This window comes from Mus musculus, chromosome 3 (genome assembly GCF_000001635.26).
Source record: "Mus musculus strain C57BL/6J chromosome 3, GRCm38.p6 C57BL/6J".
In the NCBI taxonomy this organism is placed as follows: domain Eukaryota; kingdom Metazoa; phylum Chordata; class Mammalia; order Rodentia; family Muridae; genus Mus; species Mus musculus.
Genome location: NC_000069.6, coordinates 78964152 through 78985712, shown reverse-complemented (window position 1 = coordinate 78985712; position 21561 = coordinate 78964152). Strand labels below are relative to the sequence as shown.

Sequence of the window (21561 nt, the reverse complement as noted above, 5' to 3'; positions counted from 1 at the left end):
ATAACACAAGGTTAAATATGAAGGTAAGTTAGGGTTAAAGGCAATGGTATATAACTGGCTGGAGCATGGCCAAAGTGCTCTACAGGATGAGGTAACTGTGATTAGATGTTTGTTTCCATCAGACTCCCACATAAGGAGCAAGCGCCTGAAAGCTTTCTGAAAGAGAGCATTTAAAGTCACATGTAAGGCATGAATCTGAACAGAAAGTGTCTAGGTGATATTCCTTGCTTCCAAGTACAATGAATTTTGCATATCTGTTCCAAATATTAACAACACCAGCTATTATTTAATGAACAAAAATAGAGTTTCACAAGTAAAACACATTTTTTTCCTTAGAAACAATTTTGGAAAGGTAAAGGTTTTAAAATTGGGACTTTTACCTTAAATGATCATATTTAATATTTGGAAACATGACAATACATATTTTTGTAAGTATCAAATATTTACACCTATATCCCTGGATTATACAGTAAATGTATTTTATATTGTCAGGATACATAAAGAGATACATACATTATTCTGAGATGTATTCCCCCAAAAGAATTGGTTTTCAATTTCCAATTTAAAAAGTGTACTCCCGGAGACCATGATGTCCTTATCAAGAGTAAATGATTCATTTTACAAAATTCTCTAATGATCCCTATTAACAGAACCTTTAAAAAATTCTCCACGAAATTTCTCATTCCATATACTCAGCCAACAGATAGATGTAAGATGAAAGCAGTCAGTCATGTTGAATCAGTAGTAAGTAACTTTCAATAACCCAGACTGAATTGACAAAGAAGGTTTTACTTCTGCTGATGGATAAATCTCTAGATCACCACATAGTGACAGCAGCAATCAAGTTTTTTTTTAACATTCTTCTATTTAAAACTAGATTGTTTAGAGTCACATTTGTAAAGCAGGGTGTTGGGGGATGGTTTTGTGCACTGTGTATTCAGATGCTGGTTACTGTGCCCAGAGATCTGGGTGCAGTCTGGACATTGGCATTGTTGTTATCCTTAGAGTATCTCCTGTCTCGATGCTTTATACAGCATTGAGATCATTTCCCATCACTTCTAATTGGTTGATAAGGAGCTGATTCAGCGAAGAGCAGGGCAGAAAAGAGGAGGCAGGACTTCCAGGCCCAGTGAGAGGTCTCAGGTGGAGATCAGAGTGAGAGGAATTTGCCAGAGGAGATTAGCCATGGGAGATTCACCATGAGGCATTCGCCATGAGCAGGTCACCAGGTGGTCACTAAGAGGACACAGATGAAGAGGCAGGTGACAGAAAGAAACTGTCTTAGTTAGGGTTTTATTGCTGTAAGAGACACCATAACCAAGGCAATTATTATAATGAAAAACTTTAATTGGGGCTGGCTTATATTTCATAGGTTCAGTCCATTATCATCATAGCAGGAAACATGACAGCTTGCAGGTAGGCATGGTGCTGGAAAAGGAGCTGAGAGTTCTACGTCTTGATCTGAAGGCAACCAGGATGTGACTATCTTCCAAAGGTAGCCAGGAGGAGGCTCAGATTATACACTGGGCAGAGTTTGAGCACTATAAGACCTCAAGTCCCACCTACACAATGACACACTTCACCAACAAGGCAGGCCACACCTCCTAGTAGTGCCATACCCCCATGGGACAAGCATTCAAACACATGAGTCTATGGGAGCCAAACCTATTGAAATTACCACAGGGACCAAGATGGCAGGTAATGCCACACTGCTGGGAAATGGACGGGAAGTAGGCTAGACTAGCATAGTCAGGTCAGAATAGTTCAGAATCTGCCCAGTGTAATGCCAAAAACTTGTCATAAATATACCAGGTCTCTATGTCATTTATTTGGGAGATAAAAGTGATAATAGAAAAGCCCCTGAGTTATCTTCTACAGAAAGGGGTAACTTAATTAAATGAGCTTTAAGAAATACTGGCTTTTGGAATTTCTTAGGAAACATTCACAAGCATTTCCCAGGTTATGAAGAACATTTCTCTCTCTTCTCTGGTCTCGAAGGTCCCCCCCCCCCAACACTTCACTTCCCTGTCACTGGTCCTGGAGCTCTCTGTCTGGTTATAGGCCAGATTATAGTCATAATGCCTAGGTCGCATGGCGTCCTCCTTTAATGAAGGAACATGTGTGGATAGGGTATAGTCCCGGGAATGAGCTTTTGCTAAGAGGCAGAACTGAATGCCAGGGTAAAAGGAATGATCAATTAAATGAGCATGCAGCTCCCATATCAGTCAAATAGTCCCCTTGTTTACAACCTCCTCTTATGTTGGTTTGGGAGACATTGAGGGCCGAGTAACTGCTCTTTGCCCGGCTACTGTTTGAGACATTTAGGATATAGGTGTGGACTCCGAGGTTCATCTGGGCAAGAGAACCCATCCTCCTGTCATGGGTGACATGAGTAGTAACTCATCTTTAGGTAAGGAGGAAGGTTTGTTGTTGTTGTTGTTTGATTTGCTTTGTTTTCTGGTTTGGCCTACATGGCCAAAGCAGCCCAGGCCTACACAGCTGGAGGCAGAAGCAACAGGTTTCTGACAGGTTTTATTTGTCATACAACCTAGTCCTATAATAACCCTAGCATACAACTTGCTCTGGTGGAATGATGTTCTATCCAAGGGAACATGTGCTCCGTTCAAGGGAATAACTTGAGCCTCGAGGTTTCCTGCCATGTGCTTAACTCTAAATGTAATGCATTTCACTCAAGCACTCAAATTTTAAAACATACCTGATTCTAAATGCTATCTTACATTAACTAACTTTTAATTTTCTTTAAACTTGTTTACTTTAAGCTTAATTTTGACAACATATGCCGAATACTATGTCATAGGAGAGAATAGATGACTATATGATAGAAGATAAAAGTTGATCTCTCTCTCTCCAAGCTTGTCTCTTTAAATAAATTACGTTTGCACCTAGCATTACTGAGTATAAACCTGTATATCTTAGTTATCTTTAGCAGTTCACAACAAATTAGTAACTCTTTTGTAAGATTAGGATTTTATAATTTTACCCTTGTTCTGCTTGAATCTTAAAAAATTATAAATCTTTAAATACAGATCCTTTAGTATCAAAATAACCTTTAAACCATAAATGCAGTCTACAGTGAGACTGGGGAAACTTATTTTCTCAACCTGTTCATAGTATGCCTGTACAGAATATCATAATTTTTTGTATGACTCAGTTTATTCAAATAAATAAAACTTAGCAAAGCTAGCAAAGACAGAGACCATACATCCATCTTCAAGTCACTTTTTTGCTAGCCTGAATGGACATTAGGGATCCATAAACCTCATCCATTAAACATATGTTCTTCCTTAGCTAAAGTTTTCTAGAACACTGGTGTTGAACACAGTTAGTAGGAAAGACAGAAGTGGTTAGATTTATATCTGTAAGTCAATTTCTGTTAACCTGAGCACACTATATAACTTTAGAAATTTATAACCTTTTTGATTAATGTTTCAATGGTCCTTTGTGAGTTTTACATCATGTACCCCAATCACACTTATCTCTCTCCTACCTTCATATCTACTCTCCACCATTGCATTCTCACCAAAAACAGAAAAAAAAATTATTGTGAAAACTACAGTGTGTCACAGTGTGTCCCACAGTTCACCCTTTTGTCTACAATTCTTTACTTGCAATGACTCACGAGGCCCCTGGCCTCTCCTACACTATCAATGCTGGATCCTCACTGGGACTTCTCTTGGATATTTTGTTGTTGCCCTGTGTCATGGAGATCCTGTAGTCTTGAATCTGTAGAACAGGCCCTGTCATGAGCTCTAGCAGTCCATCGATGGGGTAATGTTGAGTTGGGCCAATCCAAAGCCATGGATCTGAGCCTGAGAGGTATCTGAGCCGGTCAACCCATCTGCTGGCCTGCTCACATGCTCTTAGAGCTGGCTCACCAGCAACCTGAGATACCAGGGCAGGTTCTACCCTGCTGCCCACATGAGGTACAGGGTCTGCTCTCCTGAGTGTTGCAAACAGTGAGATACAGGGCCAGTTCTCCTACTCTCATGACCCTAGGGGCCAGCTGCCATAGATGGTGAGGACGAGGGAGGGGAGGAGGGCATCTCTCTCACATCCATACCACTGTACAGCAGAGAAGGGGCAGAGATAGCTCTCCTGCACTTACTCCCTTAGGACTGGTTCATCTGCAACCCCCACATCCAGGGCCTGCTCTACTGTGCTGCCCAGGCGAGGTCCAGAGCCTGCTCTCCTGAGTGCTACAGCAGGTGAGGGGCAGGGACAGCTCTCCTGTTCTCATAATCCCAAGGGCAGCTCCCTGACTGGACACAGGTAGCAAGGGTCAAAGGTCAGGGAGGACAACTCCTTGCCCATGCTCCCTCATGGCAGACAACTTGAAGGGATGGATCCCATTGCCCCTGCCATCAGGGTCAGCCCAGGTGAGATGCAGGGCCTGCCCTTCTGCTCTCATGACCCTATCAGGGCCAGTTCTCTCACACATCACAGGTGGGCACAGTGGGACAGTATTTCCCTAACTAAGACCACTGCACAACAGACCGGAGGGAGGGCAAGTTCTCTCACGCTCATGCCCTTGGGGCTGGCTCACCTGCATCCCCTATATGCAGGACCAGCTCTACTATGTTGCTCAGGTGAGGTGCAATGCCCACTCTCCTGAGTGCTGCAGTAGGAGACGGTCAGGGCCAGCTCTCCCTCTCTGATGACCTCAGGGATAGTTTTTCTGCCTGTCGTAGGTGACAAGGGACAAGAGAAGGTGGGCATCTCTTCCTCACCCATGTCACTGCACCCCAGATAAGTGATGGGGCCTGCTCTCACAAGTTTATACCCTGGGGATCGGCTCACCTGCTACTCCAGCAATGTGTGTGGGCTGCTCTCCTGAGCTCTGAAGCTAAGGGCAGGGTCAGCTCTCCTGCTGTCATGCCCTCAGTGCTAGCTCTCCCATAATGCTCAGGGAAGGGTAGAGCTAGTTCTACACAGCCCTAAGATATCAAAATGTCCCCGAGTGTCAGTATAGACCAGGAATACCTGCCCAGCCTTTAGTGGTAACAAGCCCATGCTGCTGAAGGGCTGTGGACCCAGATGTGGCCCTTTCTGGCAGCACAGGACAGAATCCCACCATGGTCCCAGATGGCATCGCTGGCTACTCCCGTCAGGCTGTTCCGTACTACCCTTGAGTCTTCAGATGTGTCTCTCTTCATCGTTTCACATCCTGTTTCCTTTCTCTTTTCTATTTCCCTGCCAATTACTTGCTCTTCTAAGAGGTGTCCAGGGTCTCTGAGTGTCTGGAGTGTCTCAGGAGTACTATGTCCCGTTTGTGCATTACAGCACTGGGTACAGGTCATCTTGGGCATGGTCTTCCCCATAGGCCTGCATGGTGTTAGACTGGTGGTTATCTCACGGTAGCTTCCTGTCCAGGTCCCATGACTCCAGTCTGGTGGTCATTTCCAGCTCACTCCTATCCTAGGCCTGCTGTAGTAACCCCATGTGAGGATTGTCTGTCTCAAGCTCATTCCCACACAGGGCCCAAGGTTCCAGATGGAGTTCTTCTAATCTCTGGCTCACTTCCTACCCTGGGAACCTGTCCCATCCTGCACGGTGCTAGATGGGGGTTGTCTTGGGCTATCTCCCTGTCCTGGACCCCTGGCACCAGACTGGTGGCTGTCTCAGGTTCACTTTATTTCAGGGAGGGTTAGGGTACCAATCATTCAGATGTTCACAGGTCAGAACACAGCATAGACATAGCCTTTCTCCTCTCTGCCACCTATTGATGCACCTATGACACAGCAGCCACTCCTGCAACACCTCTAGAGGCAGGTGAGTCTATAAGCCTTTATCATCAAACATATGTTGTTTTTAAGTTCTATTTTCTACATTGTTTATGGTTTTTGTCTTCATCTGTTATTTTTCATTCTCAGGACAAAAAAATTATCGTACAAAAATCCATCTTAATCCAAAATATCTTGGAAGCCTGCTGTTGCTTCCTTTATGTAGGGAAAGTAAAATAAAACAAAAACATCTTAGAGACTTGGTGCTGCCTCCTTAGTCTAAAAAAAAAAAGATATAATGAGATATAATGATAGGTAGAGGGTCCCATAAGACTAAGAAGTTTTATGGGTGTTGCCATAGTTGGTTTATACCACATGGTCACTTTAACCAAGATAGAGGTGAAGTCACATGGCATGTTCTCTGATCCATCCAATAGCTGACTGTGAGCATCCACTTCTGTGTCTGCTAGGCCCTGGCCTAGTCTCACAAGAGACAGCTATATCACGGTCCTTTCAGCAAACGCTTGCTAGTGTATGCAATGGTGTCATCATTTGGAGGCTAATTATGGGATGGATCCCTGGATATGGCAGTCTCTAGATGGTCCATCCTTTTGTCTCAGCTTTTAATTTTATAGATCCTTTTTAAAATCACACTCAATGCAAATGTGCGTTCACCTGTATTTCATTTCCTGGAATAAGAAACCAAGAACCTAAAATACCTGGTCCAGACACTAACACCCCCCCCCAAACATTGGGCAAGCCAGTTTTAAGGAGGCAAGGGAACAAATTATCTCCAGTTCCCACATTGAAAATTTCCCTCATTACTCTCTAGACCTTTATCACTTCAGTTGAGATGACTGCAATGATTAACTGAACTAATCAGTTTTGTCAAAGTAAGCTAGAAAACTGGTTTCTCCCTGCTTTGCAAATACGAGGTGGGTGTAGTTGGACACCCTCATCTAGATACTTCATGCAAGACATTTTGAAACAAGGAGGGGGTGGTAGCAGATGTCTTTCCCCAACCATGCCCTGGTAAGATACCCTGCCTCTCCTTTAAGGTACTGTTGTTAAGGCAAAACCTAACTCGTTAGTCACTATGATGTTAAAAGAGTTTTTTTTTCCCTTTTAAATTTTACTCATGCTTTTTCTTTAGTTTTACATGTGTCTGCGCTACAGAACGTCTACTTCTAAAATTAAATATTAAGGGCATTAAGGACATGATTTATTCTTGAGGTTTGTTTTTGTTTGAGTAGCTCTTAAGATTACACGCAAAAGCAAGCAGACAACTAAATGACCCAAAATAAAGATAGAAACATCAGACTTTATCTAGTGAATCAGAATCCTTCCCAGACAGAGGGATTCTTCAACACGCTTGCTTCAATCAATACCTTTGCTTCGCAGCTTCTTTTGGTTTTAAAACTTCTATTATCTGCCATAAACTATTGAACATGTGATGGATAACTAAAATCCACTAGAGTGTTTGCTGCCAAAAGATTCCTGTGACAAGATAACCAGGTTGCAAGGCAGGCAGTTTAGGCCTTCCTGAAGTGAGGTAAATTCATGCATCTATAAGGTCAGTGTTACATTCAGGTCATGGTTATAGGTTACAGTGTTTGTAGCTGCATAAAATTGAAGTTTACCTTTGTCCTCTAATAGTCTGTAGGGTACCTTTCAGCAATACAAACACTAGTCAGTAGGAATTAGGCTTCTGGATGGGGACCAGCTTGACTTCTCCATGTTCAATGATGTAAGTTAATGTTGTTCTCATCAACAGGACCTTTCCATCAGGTTGGAGAGAGCAGTCTTAAGCCTTTACAATAGCTGTGATGTTTGTGGTGTTCCATGGGACCCCTGTGGCCAACAACCCAACACAATTTAACTCACTCCTGGCACTGGATTTGTTATTTTGTCTTTGGTCTTTTGGGGTCTAGTAAATCCCTCACTGGACAACTATTTTTCTAGCTCCATCCATTTACCTGCAAATTTCATAATCTCATTTTCTTAAGAGAGGAATGATATTCTATTATATAAATGTACCATATTTTCATTATCCATTCTTCAGTTGATAGACATCTAGTCTCTTTCTAATTTCTGGGTAGTATGAATAGAGCAGAAATGAATATAGATGAGTAAGTATCTCTGTAGTAAGATCTCTACTACAAAGAGAGTCCTTTGGGTATATGCCCAAGAGTGTTTAGTGGAATCTTGAGGAAGATCAATTCTCAGTTTCTTGAGGACCCTCTGCATTGATTTTCATAGTGGCTGTACAAATTTGCCCTCCCTCCAGCAATGAATAAATGTTCTCTTTTTCTGACAGAATGAATTGTCAATGGTTTTATTGCTTTTGGCTAGTCCAACTAGGGTAAGAGGGAACCTCGGAGCTGGAGAGCACTTGACTTCTCCTCCAGAGGTCCTGAGTCCAATTCCCAGCAACCACATGGTGGCTCACAACCATCTGTAATGGATCTGATGCCCTCTTCTGGTGTGTCTGAAGACAGTGTACTCATATACATAAAATAAATTAAATCTTTAAGGAAAAAAAAAGAGGAAATCTCAAAGTTGTTTTAATTTGCATTTTTCTTATGGCTAAGATGTTGAACATTTCTTCAAGAGTTTCTCACCCATTGTGTTTTCAGAACTCTCTGTTCAGTTATGTATTCCATTTTGGATCAAAGACATCAACATAAGCCTAGATACCCAGAATCTGATGGACAAGGACAGTGGGAAACTGGTTTGAACTCATTGGTACGGGAAAGGACTTATTGAATAGGACATTGAAATCACAGGGATTAACAATGACAATTAATAAATGGGACCTTGTGAAACTGAAAAGCTTTTATATAGTAAAGGACACCATCATGTGAGCAAAACAGCAGTGTACAGAAGGGGAAAATATTTGTTTATCTGATAGGGGGTTAGTATCTAGAATATATAAAGAGTAAAATAATTGAGCATCAAGGAAACAAACAACCCACTAAGATATTTCTAAAATGCTTTTGCTTGAAAGGTCAGGCTTTCAAGGTTCATAGTTTGACCAAGTCTAGGTAAAAATACAACTAAATAGTTTTAAACCAGTGAGCTTATTTAAAAGTATGTAAAGGATTCTTAAAGTTGAAATATGATTTTAATGTGTTTTTTCCATTTTTTATTAGGTATTTAGCTCATTTACATTTCCAATGCTATACCAAAAGTCCCCCATACCCACCCACCCCCACTCCCCTACCCACCCACTCCCCCTTTTTGGCCCTGGCGTTCCCCTGTACTGGGGCATATAAAGTTTGCGTGTCCAATGGGCCTCTCTTTCCAGTGATGGCCGACTAGGCCATCTTTTGATACATATGCAGCTAGAGTCAAGAGCTCCGGGGTACTGGTTAGTTCATAATGTTGTTCCACCTATAGGGTTGCAGATCCCTTTAGCTCCTTGGGTACTTTCTCTAGCTCCTCCATTGGGAGCCCTGTGATCCATCCATTAGCTGACTGTGTAATGTGTTTTATTATATCATAATTTCTCTTTCGCAGTGTTTTGGGACAATAATTCATCTCTAAGCTTTTGGATAAAAAAAAAGTAAAAGATGAGATCTTTCAATTAGAACAATAGGTACAGGGTAGGCAAGATGGCTCAGCCATTAATATCACTGTCACCAAGCCCTATGACCTGTGCTTACTTCCTAGAATCCACGTGATGGAAGGGGAGCATCAGCTTCACAAAGAAAGCGTTCTCAGTTTGTTATACATGTTTATACATATAATTATAGCCATTTAATTGATGTGTAGATTCTTATTAAAATATCTGGACTAGTCCACACAACACCTCTTATTATGTATTTATTCATTCGCTTATATGTGGGTGTGGGCATATGGTATCATGATGTGTGTGCATGTGGCAGTCTGGGGGATGTATGTAAGGATTGGTTTTCTCTTTCTGCCATGTGTGTACTAGGGATTCAACTCAAGTTATTAGGTACTGTGGCAAGTACCTTTACCTGCTGAGGAATCTTGTCCCTATACTTTGTTTTATAAATTCTAGAACTCTGTTTCAGAGACTCTGCATCATGTGCCCCATTCTCCTAGTGTTTGCACTATGGCTGGACCAACTTCAGGTGCTACTTCCATTGCAAATCAAACAATGGGTGTTCTAATTTTTAGTACAAGTGACACATGACTGTCTTCATGAACAGTGCAGGCTGTGTCCTCTTCACAGCAACTGTTATATATATTTCTGTGCTCATAGCAGGCTGTCATTAAATATGCTGAGAACAAATAATACAATCACTTAGATAATTTATATAACACCTAATATGCTTCAGTGAGTTATTTATGACATTCTCTTCCTTATGCAACAGCAGTCAATTATTTCAGAATCTTTTCCTTTTAGATCTCTGATTCAGATGTTGATCTTAAAAATATAATACCCTTGCTGGTGTTTAGATATTAGAAAGAACTGGGCTACTTTGTATCTTATGGTTATCAATGCTGTGATGAAACAACAGGACCAAAAACAACTTGGGGAGAAAAGGGTTTCTTTGGCTTCCACTTCCACTTCAGTATTCCTCAAAGGAAGTCAGGACAGAAACTCAAGCAGGGCAGGAACTTGGAGGCAGGTGCTGATGCAGAGGCCACAGAGGGGTGCTGCTTACTGGCTTGCTCAGCTTGTGTTTTTATAGAACCCTGGACCACCAGTTCAGGTGTGGCACCACCCACAATGCCCATGAATCACTACTTCAGAAAATGCTCTACAGCCCGATCTTAGGGAGGTGTTTTCTCAACCAAGTTTTCTTCCTCTCAGATGACTATAGCTTGTATTAAATTGACATAAAAGTAGCCAGCACACAATTTTCTTTATAGATGAATAAAATATATAGATACCATGTTGGCCATATATATATTATTGACTAGTGAAAGATAAAACTGTCTTCTCAGATAGCCCAGAGTTCCTTGATTCTCCTGTACATATATCCAAAGAAATCTACTAAATCCCACCAATGAGACACTTTTCCAACCACATTTATTGCTTCACAATTCTTAACAGTTTTTTTAATTGGTTATTTTATTTTTTACATTTCAAACGTTGTTCTTCTCCCAGGTTTATCCTCTGCAAACCTCCCATTCCATCCTCCCTCCCCTTTGCCTCCATGAGTATGCTCCTCTAGCCATCTACCCACACCTGCCTCACCGCTCTAGCATCCCCCTATGCTGGGGCATCGAGCCTCTATAGGACCAAGGGCCTCCCCTCCCATTGATGCCAGATAAGGCCATCCTCTGCTACATATGTAGCTGGAGCCATGGGTCCCTTCATGTGTACTCTTTGGTTGGTGAACCCAGCTATTCCTAACAGAACAAGCCTAGATATTCAACAGATAAGCAAACAGAGAGAACACAGTACCTAGACACAATACTGTTATTCAGTTGTTATAGCTGTCTCGTATGAGGCTATGCCAGTGCCTGGCAAATACAGAAGTGGATGCTCACAGTCATCTATAAGATGGAACACAGGGCCCCCAATGGAGAAGCTAGAGAAAGCACTCAAGGAGCTGAAGGGGTCTGCAACAACAAGAACTAACCAGTACCCCCAGAGCTCATATCTCTATCTGCATATGTAGCAGAAGATGGCCTAATCGGCCATCACTGGTAAGAGAGGCCACTTGGTATTGCAAACTTTATATGCCCCAGTACAGGGGAATGCCAGGGCCAAGAAGCAGGAGTGGGTAGGTAGGGGAGCAGGGTGGAGGGAGGGTATAGGGAACTTTCAAGATAGCATTTGAAATGTATATAAAGAAAAATCTAATAAAAAGAAATGTTGTTTATTTCTTTTTTTCCTTTACAGTTTTAATTTTTAGAATTTTGTTTTAAATTAGATATCTTCTTCATTTACATTTCAAGTGCTATCCCAAAAGCCCCCCTAATCCTCCCCCCCCACTCCCCTCCCCTCCACTCCCACTTCTTGGTCCTGACGTTGCTCTGTACTGAGACATATAAAGTTTGCAAGACCAATGGGTCTCTCTTTCCACTGATGGCCAACTAGGCCATCTTCTGATACATATGCAGCTAGAGACACGAATTCTGGGGGGTACTGGTTAGTTCATATTGTTGTTCGAACTATAGGGCTGCAGATCCCTTTAGTTCCTTGGGTACTTTCTCTAGCTTCTCCATTGGGGGCCCTGCGATCCATCCAATAGCTGACTGTGAGCATCCACTTCTGTGTTTGCTAGGCCCCAGCATAGTCTCAGAAGAGACAGCTATATAAGGGTCCTTTCAGCAAAATCTTGCTAGTTGTATGCAATGGTGTCAGCGTTTGGAGGCTGATTATGGGATGGATCCGGATATGGCAGTCTTTAGATGGTCCATCCTTTCGTCTCAGCTCTAAACTTTGTCTCTGTAACTCCTTCCATGGGTGTTTTGTTCCCAATTCTAAGAAGGGGCAAAGTGTCCACACTTTGGTCTTCGTTCTTCTTGAGTTCCATGTGGTTCGCAAATTGTATCTTGTATCTTGGGTATTCTAAATTTCTGGGCTAATATCCACTTATCAGTGAGAACATATCATGTGAGTTCTTTTGTGATTGGGTTACCTCACTCAGGATGATGCCCTCCAGTTCCATCCATTTGCCTAGGAATTTCATAAATTCATTCTTTTTAATAGCTGAGTAGTACTCCATTGTGTAAATGTACCACATTTTCTGTATCCATTCCTCTGTTGAGGGGCATCTGGGTTCTTTCCAGCTTCTGGCTATTATAAATAAGACTGCTATGAAAATAGTGGAGCATGTGCTCTTATTACCAGTCGGAACATCTTTTGGATATATGCCCAGGAGAGGTATTTCAGGATCCTCTGGTAGTACTATGTCCAATTGTCTGAGCAACAGCCAGACTGATTTCCAGAGTGGTTGTACAAGCTTGCAATCCCACCAACAATGGAGTAGTGTTCTTCTTTTTCCACATCCTAGCCAGCATCTGCTGTCACCTGAATTTTTGATCTTAGCCATTCTGATTGGTGTGAGGTGGAATCTCAGGGTTGTTTTGATTTGCATTTCCCTGATGATTAAGGATGCTGAACATTTTTTCAGGTGCTTCTCAGGCATTTGTTATTCCTCAGATGAGAATTTTTTGTTTGGCTCTGAGCCTCATTTTTAATGGGGTTATTTGATTTTCTGGAGTCTACCTTCTTGAGTTCTTAATATATATTGGATATTGGTCCCCTATCTGATTTAGGATAGGTAAAGATCCTTTCCCAATTTGTTGGTGGCCTTTTGTCTATTGACAGTGTCTTTTGCCTTACAGAAGCTTTGCAATTTTATGAGGTCCCATTTGTTGATTTTCGATCTTGCAGCACAAGCCATTGCTGTTCTATTCAGGAATTTTTCCCCTGTGTCCATATCTTTGAGGCTTTCCCCCCACTTTCTCTTCTATAAGTATCACTGTCTGGTTTCACTCTGGTTTTATGTGGAGTTCCTTGATCCACTTAGATTTGACCTTAGTACAAGGAGATAGGAATGGATCAATTTGCATTCCTCTACATGTTAACCACCAGTTGTGCCAGCACCATTTGTTGAAAATACTGTCTTTTTGACTGGATGGTTTTAGCTCCCTTGTCAAAGATCAAGTGACCATAGGTGTGTGGGTTCAATTCTGGGTCTTCAATTCTATTCCATTGGTCTACTTGTCTGTCACTATACCAGTATCATGCAGTTTTGATCACAATTGCTCTGTAGTACAGCTTTAGGTCAGGCATGGTGATTCCACCAGAGGTTCTTTTATCCTTGAGAAGAGTTTTTGATATCCTAGGTTTTTTGTTATTCCAGATGAATTTGCAGATTGCCCTTTCTAATTCGCTGAAGAATTGAGTTGGAATTTTGATGGGGATTGCATTGAATCTGTAGATTGCTTTGGCAAGATAGTCATTTTTACTATATTGATCCTGCCAATCCATGAACATGGGAGATCTTTCCATCTTCTGAGATCTTCTTTAATTTCTTTCTTTAGAGACTTGAAGTTCTTATCATACAGATCTTTCACTTCCTTAGTTAGAGTCACACCAGGTATTTTATATTATTTGTGACTATCGTGAAGGGTGTTGTTTCCCTAATTTCTTTCTCAGACAGTTTATCCTTTGTGTAGAGAAAGGCCATTCATTGACTTGTTTGAGTTAAGTTTATATCCAGCTACTTCACTGAAGCTGTTTATCAGGCTTAGGAGTTCTCTGGTGGAATTTTTAGGCTCACTTATATATACTATCATATCATCTGCAAAAAGTGATATTTTGACTTCTTCCTTTCCAGTTTGTATCCCCTTGATCTCCTTTTAGTTGTCTAATTGCTCTGGCTAGGACTTCAAGTTGAATAGGTAGGGAGAAAGTGGGCAGCCTTGTCTAGTCCCTGATATTAGTGGGAATGCTTCCAGCTTCTCACCATTTACTTTGATGTTGGCTACTGGTTTGCTGTAGACTGCTTTTATCATGTTTAGGTATGGGCCTTAAATTCCTGATCTTTCTAAGACTTTTATCATGAATGGGTGTTTTATTTTGTCAAATGCTTTCTCTGCATCTAATGAGATGATCATGTGGTTTTTGTCTTGAGTTTGTTTATATAGTGGATTACATTGATGGATTTCCATATATTAAACCATCACTGCATCCCTGGAATGAAACCTACTTGGTCAGGATGGATGATTTTTTTGATGTGTTCTTGGATTCAGTTAGCGAGAATGTTATTGAATATTTTTGCATCAATATTCGTAAGAAAAATTGGTCTCAAGTTCTCTATCTTTGTTGGGTCTTTCTGTTGTTTAGGTATCAGAGTAATTGTAGCTTTATAGAATGAATTGGGTAGAGTACCTTCTAATTCTATTTTGTGGAATAGTTTAGGAAGAACTAGAATTAGATCTTCTTTGAAGGTTTGATAGAACTCTGCACTAAACCCATCTGGTCCTGGGCTTTGTTTTTTTTTTTTTTTTTTTTTTTGGTTGGGAGACTATTAATGAGTGCTTCTATTTCTTTAGGGGATATAGGACTATTTAGATCATTAACCTGATCCTGATTTAACTTTGGTACCCGGTATCTGTCTAGAAATTTGTCCATTTCATCCAGGTTTTCTAGTTTAGTTGAGTATAGCCTTTTGTAGAAGGATCTGATGGTGTTTTGGATTTCTTCAGGATCTGTTGTTATGTCTCCCTTTTCATTTCTGATTTTGTTAATTAGGATGCTGTTCCTGTGCCCTCTAGTGAGTGTGGCTAACGGTTTATCTATCTTGTTGATTTTCTCAAAGAACTAGCTCCTCGTTTGACTGATTCTTTGAATAGTTCTTCTTGTTTCCACTTGGTTGATTTCACCCCTGAGTTTGATTATTTCCTGCCATCTACTCCTCTTGGGTGAATTTGCTTCCTTTTGTTCTAGAGCTTTTAGGTGTGTTGTCAAGCTGCTAGTGTGTGCTCTCTCTAATTTTTTTTTGGAGGAACTCAGAGCTATGAGATTCCCTCTTAAAAATGCTTTCATTGTGTCCCATAAGTTTGAGTATGTTGTGACTTCATTTTCATTAAACTCTAAAAAGTCTCTAATTTCTTTCTTTATTCCTTTCTTGATCAAGGTATCATAGAGAAGAGTGTTGTTCAGTTTCCACGTGAATGTTGGCTTTCTATTATTTATGTTGTTATTGAAGATCAGCCATAGTCCATGATGGTCTGATAGGATGCATGGGACGATTTCAATATTTTTGTATCTGTTGAGGCCTGTTTTGTGACCAATTATATTCTCAGTTTTGGAGAAGGTATCATGAGGTGCTGAGAAGAAGGTATATCCTTTTGTTTTAGGATAAAATGTTCTGTAGATATCTGTCAGATCCATTTGCTTCATAACTTCTGATAGTTTCACTGTGTCCCTGTTTAGTTTCTGTTTCCACGATCTGTCCATTGATGAAAGTGGTGTGTTGAAGTCTCCCACTATTATTGTGTGAGGTGCAATGTGTGCTTTGAGCTTTACTACAGTTTCTTTAGTGAATGTGGTTGCCCTTGCATTTGGAGCATAGATATTCAGAATTGAGAGTTCCTCTCGGAGGATTTTACCTTTGATGAATATAAAGTGTCCTTCCTTTTCTTTTTTTGATAACTTTGGAAGTCGATTTTATTCGATATTAGAATGGCTACTCCAGCTTGTTTCTTCAGACCATTTGCTTGGAAAATTGTTTTCCAGCCTTTCATTCTGAGGTAGTGTCTGTCTTTTTCCCTGAGATGGGTTTCCTGTAAGCAGCAAAATGTTGAGTCCTTTTTGTGTAGCCAGTCTGTTAGTCTATGTCTTTTTATTGGGGAGTTGAGTCCATTGATATTGAGATATTAAGGAAAAGTAATTTTTGCTTCCTTTTATTTTTGTTGTTAGAGTTAGCATTCTGTTCTTGTGGCTGTATTCTTTTAGGTTTGTTGAGGGATTACTTTCTTGCTTTTAAGGGCATGGTTTCTGTCCTTGTATTGGTTTTTTTCTGTTATTATCCTTTGAAGGGCTGGATTCATGGAAAGATAATGTGTGAATTTGGTTTTGCCATGGAATACTTTGGTTTCTCCATCTATGGTAATTGAAAGTTTGGCTGGGTATAGTAGCCTGGGTTGGCATTTGGGTTCTCTTAGTGTCTGTTTAACATCTGTCCAGGATCTTCTGGCTTTCGTCGTCTCTGGTGAAAAGTCTGGTGTAATTCTGATAGGCCTGCCTTTATATGTTACTTGACCTTTTTCTCTTACTGATTTTAATATTCTCTCTTTATTTAGTGTATTTGTTGTTCTGATTAATTGTGTTGGGAGGAATTTCTTTTCTGGTTCAGTCTATTTGGAATTCTGGAGACTTCTTGTATGTTCATGGGCATCTCTTTCTTTAGGTTTGAGAAGTTTTCTTCTATAATTTTTTTGAAGTATTTGTTGGCCCTTTAAGTTGAAAATCTTCATTCTCATCTACTCCTATTATCCGTAGGTTTGGTCTTCTCATTGTGTCCTGGATTTCCTGGATGTTTTGAGTTAGGATCTTTTTGCATTTTCCATTTTCTTTGATTGTTGTGCCGATGTTCTCTATGGAATCTTCTGCACCTGAGATTCTCTCTTCCATCTCTTGTATTCTATTGCTGATGCTCGCATCTATGGTTCCAGATTTCTTTCCTAGGGTTTCTATCTCCAGTGTTGTCTCACTTTTGGTTTTCTTTATTGTGTCTACTTCCCTTTTTAGGTCTAGTGTGGTTTTGTTCATTTCCATCACCTGTTTGGATGTGTTTTCCTGTTTTTCTTTAAGGACTTCTACCTGTTTTGTTGTGTTTTCCTGTTTTTCTTTAAGGGCGTGTAACTCTTTAGCAGTGTTCTCCTGTATTTCTTTAAGTGAGTTATTAAAGTCCTTCTTGATGTCCTCTACCATCATCATGAGATATACTTTTAAATCCGGGTTTAGGTTTTCAGGTGTGTTGGGGTGCCCAGGACTGGGTAAGGTGGGAGTGCTGTGTTCTGATGATGGTGAGTGGTCTTGGTTTCTGTTAGTAAGATTCTTACATTTGCCTTTCACCATCTGGTAATCTTTGGAGTTAGTTGTTATAGTTGTCTCTAGTTAGAGCTTGTTCCTCCCGTGATTCTGTTATCCTCTATCAGCAGAACTGGGAGAGTAGCTCTCTCCTGAGTTTCAGTGGTCTGAGCACTTTCTGCAGGCAAGCTCTCCTCTTGCAGAGAAGGTGCCAAATATCTGGCATTTGGTCCTGCCTCCTGGCAGAAGATGAAGGCCTGAAACAAGTCCTGTCCCAGAAGCTGTTAGCTTCTGTAGTCTACACTCTCACCCGCTCAGACTAGTCTCAGAGGGATCCGGGAACCAAGATGGCTTTCCTCTGGCAGGGATGGTGCCTGGATGTCTGGAGCCCGAAACGGGGTCTGACTCAGAAGCTGTTCTCTAGTGACATTGGGGGTGTCTTCCGATTCCTCACCCAGGTGACCCAGTGCTGGCGCCGACCAGAAGGGACTTGTGACCCTGGTCAGGCTGGGTTTTCTGCTTCCCTAATGCTGGTCCTGTGTTATTGGAATGGAATAGAAATTGTTTTCCACTCACCGGTGGTCCTAAGATCTCATGGAGAGTCCTCTCGGGACCTTGTGGGTATCTGCTGACTCTGTGCCTAAGGTGACCCAGTGCTGGCGAAGACCGGAAGGGACCTATTGTTTATTTCTTTTAAAAAAATGAAGTTTCAGGAAAATGTGTAGAGCTGTATAAATTATATCTAGTGAAGTAACTAGACTCAAAAAAAGCAAATACCACCTGCTTTCGTGTGTTTGTGTGTGTATATTCCTAGAAAAGGGACCATGGAAGACGAAGTCTGAAAGATAGATGGTTTATATGACATTTACAGAGAAAGGGGGCTACTTGATGGGTTGTTGGTTAGCAGGAGAGTGAAGGAGCATGGGAGAGCTTCGTCCAAAAAAGGCTTATCGATAAATACAAAGTAAGTATAAAAATGTCACAACAGAGCCATTTACATTTTATGCTAATTAAAATATAACGTAGAAAAACTTCACAATAAAAAGAAACTGAAGAGGGAACCCCTTTTGTCACCATGGTATTTCTTCAGCTAATCTTGGCTTGATGCTGTGCTGGGACTAGGCTGAGAGCTACATGGAAAGTGATTTCTCTGAGCTGGGACCTCCATTTCATTTTCCTGTTGACTGTTATTTCTGAAGGTCTCAGCTGCATTCCTTGAAAGTGACTGTAGAGTTCAAGACAGTTTTACCAGACTCGACTTAAAGCATATATAGAAAGTTAAGGCGGCCCCACCCGGGCGGCGCCGCCCGCCCGCGCGTCCCTTAGTCCACCTGCACCAGGCAGGAGAGCAGGCTCCCCCCGGCTCCGCCACCGTAAGGCGCTGGGCGAGCCCGGAGCTTGGGGGCTCTTCCTCCCAGGCGGCGCTGAGCGTACGAGGAAGAGGCAGCTACGGCGGCGGCGGCGGCTGTGGCAGCAGCGCATAAAGGGGCCGCCGCCGGGTGATGCGGTGACCGCTGCGGCAGGCCCAGAAGCTGAGTGGGGCCTCGGCCCTCAGCTCGTCTGATCCGCGCTCCCGGGAGCTCCCGGTCTTCTCCGGTCGACTCGCGACCGCTCGGGCGGCCTCAGGCCCCCTCGCCCCTTCCCCGTCCCTCCCCCGTCCCCGTTCCCGCCCCGGGGGCCGTCGCCACCGTTTCCCACCATGGCTCTGAAGAGAATCCACAAGGAATTGAATGACCTGGCTCGAGATCCCCCAGCACAGTGTTCAGCAGGTCCTGTTGGAGATGATATGTTTCATTGGCAGGCTACAATAATGGGGCCAAATGACAGCCCCTATCAGGGTGGAGTATTTTTCTTGACAATTCATTTCCCAACAGATTACCCCTTCAAACCGCCTAAGGTTGCATTTACAACAAGAATTTATCACCCAAATATTAACAGTAATGGCAGCATTTGTCTTGATATTCTACGGTCACAGTGGTCTCCAGCACTAACTATTTCAAAAGTACTTTTGTCCATCTGTTCTCTGTTGTGTGATCCCAATCCAGATGATCCTTTAGTGCCTGAGATTGCTCGGATCTACAAAACAGATAGAGAAAAGTACAACAGAATAGCTCGGGAATGGACTCAGAAGTATGCGATGTAATTAAAGAAATTATTGGATAACCTCTACAAATAAAGCTAGGGGAACTCTGAGAGAGAGAAAGTACTTTTGATTTCCATTTGACTGCTTTCTATGAGCCCACGCCTCATCTTCCCCTGTGCACATGTTTACCTGACACAGCAGTGCTGCGTGTTGTACATACTTGGAACAACAAACTAGAAATACTGTACTTCTGTACCAACATTGCCTCCTAGCAGAGAAGTGTGTGTGTGAGAAGCCAGTTCTCCGGGCATAACCTAGGTGTGAGACTAAAAGCTTTCCTTATTGACTTAACTTTGGATAATGGCAAGATGTGAGGGGTAGTAGGTACACAGTGTGTGCTTGGATGGGAGGAAAAGCTCCAGTGACCCATAGGAGATTGTCCTTAAGTGGAGTCCATCCAATCTCAAACAGTCATAAAAAGCAAGGTGAAGAACGTGAAGCTGTTTCTATATTCATTTCATCCTGAAGGACCTACAACTTAGGTGAAAGTTATGACCAAACAGATTAAACTACATGCTGTGCTTTAAGGTCTAAGGTTAACGGATCAACATTTAAATGGACTGGAGCTGTTAGTACATAAAGTGTGGTGGGCTTTGTTCCCAACACTTCACATCTCCCTGCCCTTTCAGCCTTCCTCCTTTTAGCCCCTTTCCATAATCTTTGGTTTGTATGTGGTTTCTCAGTTAATACATAGCTAATAGCTCTTATTTTTCTTATGTTTTTAACTGCTTTAGGCCTATTTCGATGTAAGGGTGGAGATGTATTTGATGGAAATCTGTGTGTATATTTAAGACCCTGTTGCTCCTCTGGAGCTTGTACGTTCACGAATGATTCATCTGTGTAATAAACTGATTACTACAGTCATTACAAAAAAAAAAAAAAAAAAAAAAAAAAAAAAGAAAGTTAAATGCCATCAGATCTTTCTGTTATCTCATGTCTGAAGCCTCTCCTGTGTCACAGGAGGAACAGGGTCAGGAGATGGGAACTGCGCGGTGCTGAGAGCTGTTGAGCATGGTGACACATGCGAGTAGGCCTGGCACGTGGGAGACTGAGGCAAGAGAGTAGGAGTTCCAGGTCAGTCTAGGCTACATGGTGAAATCTTGAATCAGAAGCAAGGCAGGGTGATGCAGTGCGGTGCGGTGCGGTGCGGTGCGGGGCAAACCCAGCAAAGCATGATGGGACAGGCCTTAGGGCATAGCTCTTTGATAGAGTATGCATGTGTGAGGCCTAACTTTCTGTCTCAGATACAGTAAAACGAGTGTCAGGACAAAATAAAACACAACCCCGTGATGTGAAGGGAATGTCACTGTGGGTTTCTCTTTCTACTCGCACGGTACCCGAGGGCATTGCTTTGTCACTATTTTATTCTTGGCACTTTCCAAGTATTAACCATCAAGTAGTGTTCCTTTTTCCTCAGTAAGTTTCGAATCGACATTGTAGCGTTTATTGTGTAGAAAAAGAATTTTATCTGTTGCTCGCTCATGTTCAAAATGCTGTTTCTTCATTGTCCTTACAGTTTTCTCGCATGTTTCCCTAGAAAGTTAAACTTAGCTTTGTTCTCCACAGTTGGGGTTTTTCTCAGCGGAAGCAGTTTACCCACAGAATGAAATCTAAGACAAAGTTCTTACTTGTTCTCTCACACACAGGCAATGTGTTTTTTTTTTTTTTTCTTCTGGTCAGCTGTTAAAATGCTTAGCCTCATAAGTAGTGGGAACTCTAATTCAGATCAATTTTATGAGACTTTTCTGGCTAGAGCAAAAGGATGTGGTCAGGAGAGGGAGAGAGGAAAGATCTGAACTCACCCTGGTTTCCTCCGGTTTGGGTTAAACTGAAAACCGACTTTTTTTTTTTTTTTTTTTTTTTTTTCTCACGATTCACTTCTTGGGTCCACAGAGGCTCTTCTCATGACATCTCTTGGGAATCTCAGCAGCGGTTCCCACGACCCAGGGTGGTGGCTGTCTTCTGCAGCGTGTCACTTTATGGTGAATATTTGGGTGTTCCTTGCTCTCATGTCTTCACTAGGGGCATGGTATACAATGCATCTATACCGCCTCTATCTCTGAGCCAGATACTCTCATTAGTATCTTAAATGGCATCCACTCCCCTTCCCTGGTGATAATATTTCAGCTTCTGCCCCCAGATGGTAGCTTGCTATCCATGTCTCTGTTGCTGTGATAAACACCATGTCCGAAAGCAACTTGGGA

The 21561-nt window shown here is 41.9% G+C and overlaps 1 non-coding gene and 1 pseudogene across 1 annotated transcript; one reads left to right on the top strand and one right to left on the bottom strand.

Moving 5' to 3' along the window:
• Positions 1-5661: 5661 nt before the first annotated feature.
• Positions 5662-5791, bottom strand: Gm23440. The gene has a single exon (XR_003954793.1). It is a non-coding gene; the product is annotated as a small nucleolar RNA SNORA17 (small nucleolar RNA).
• On the top strand, positions 18511-20231 carry Gm9762 (predicted pseudogene 9762; annotated as a pseudogene).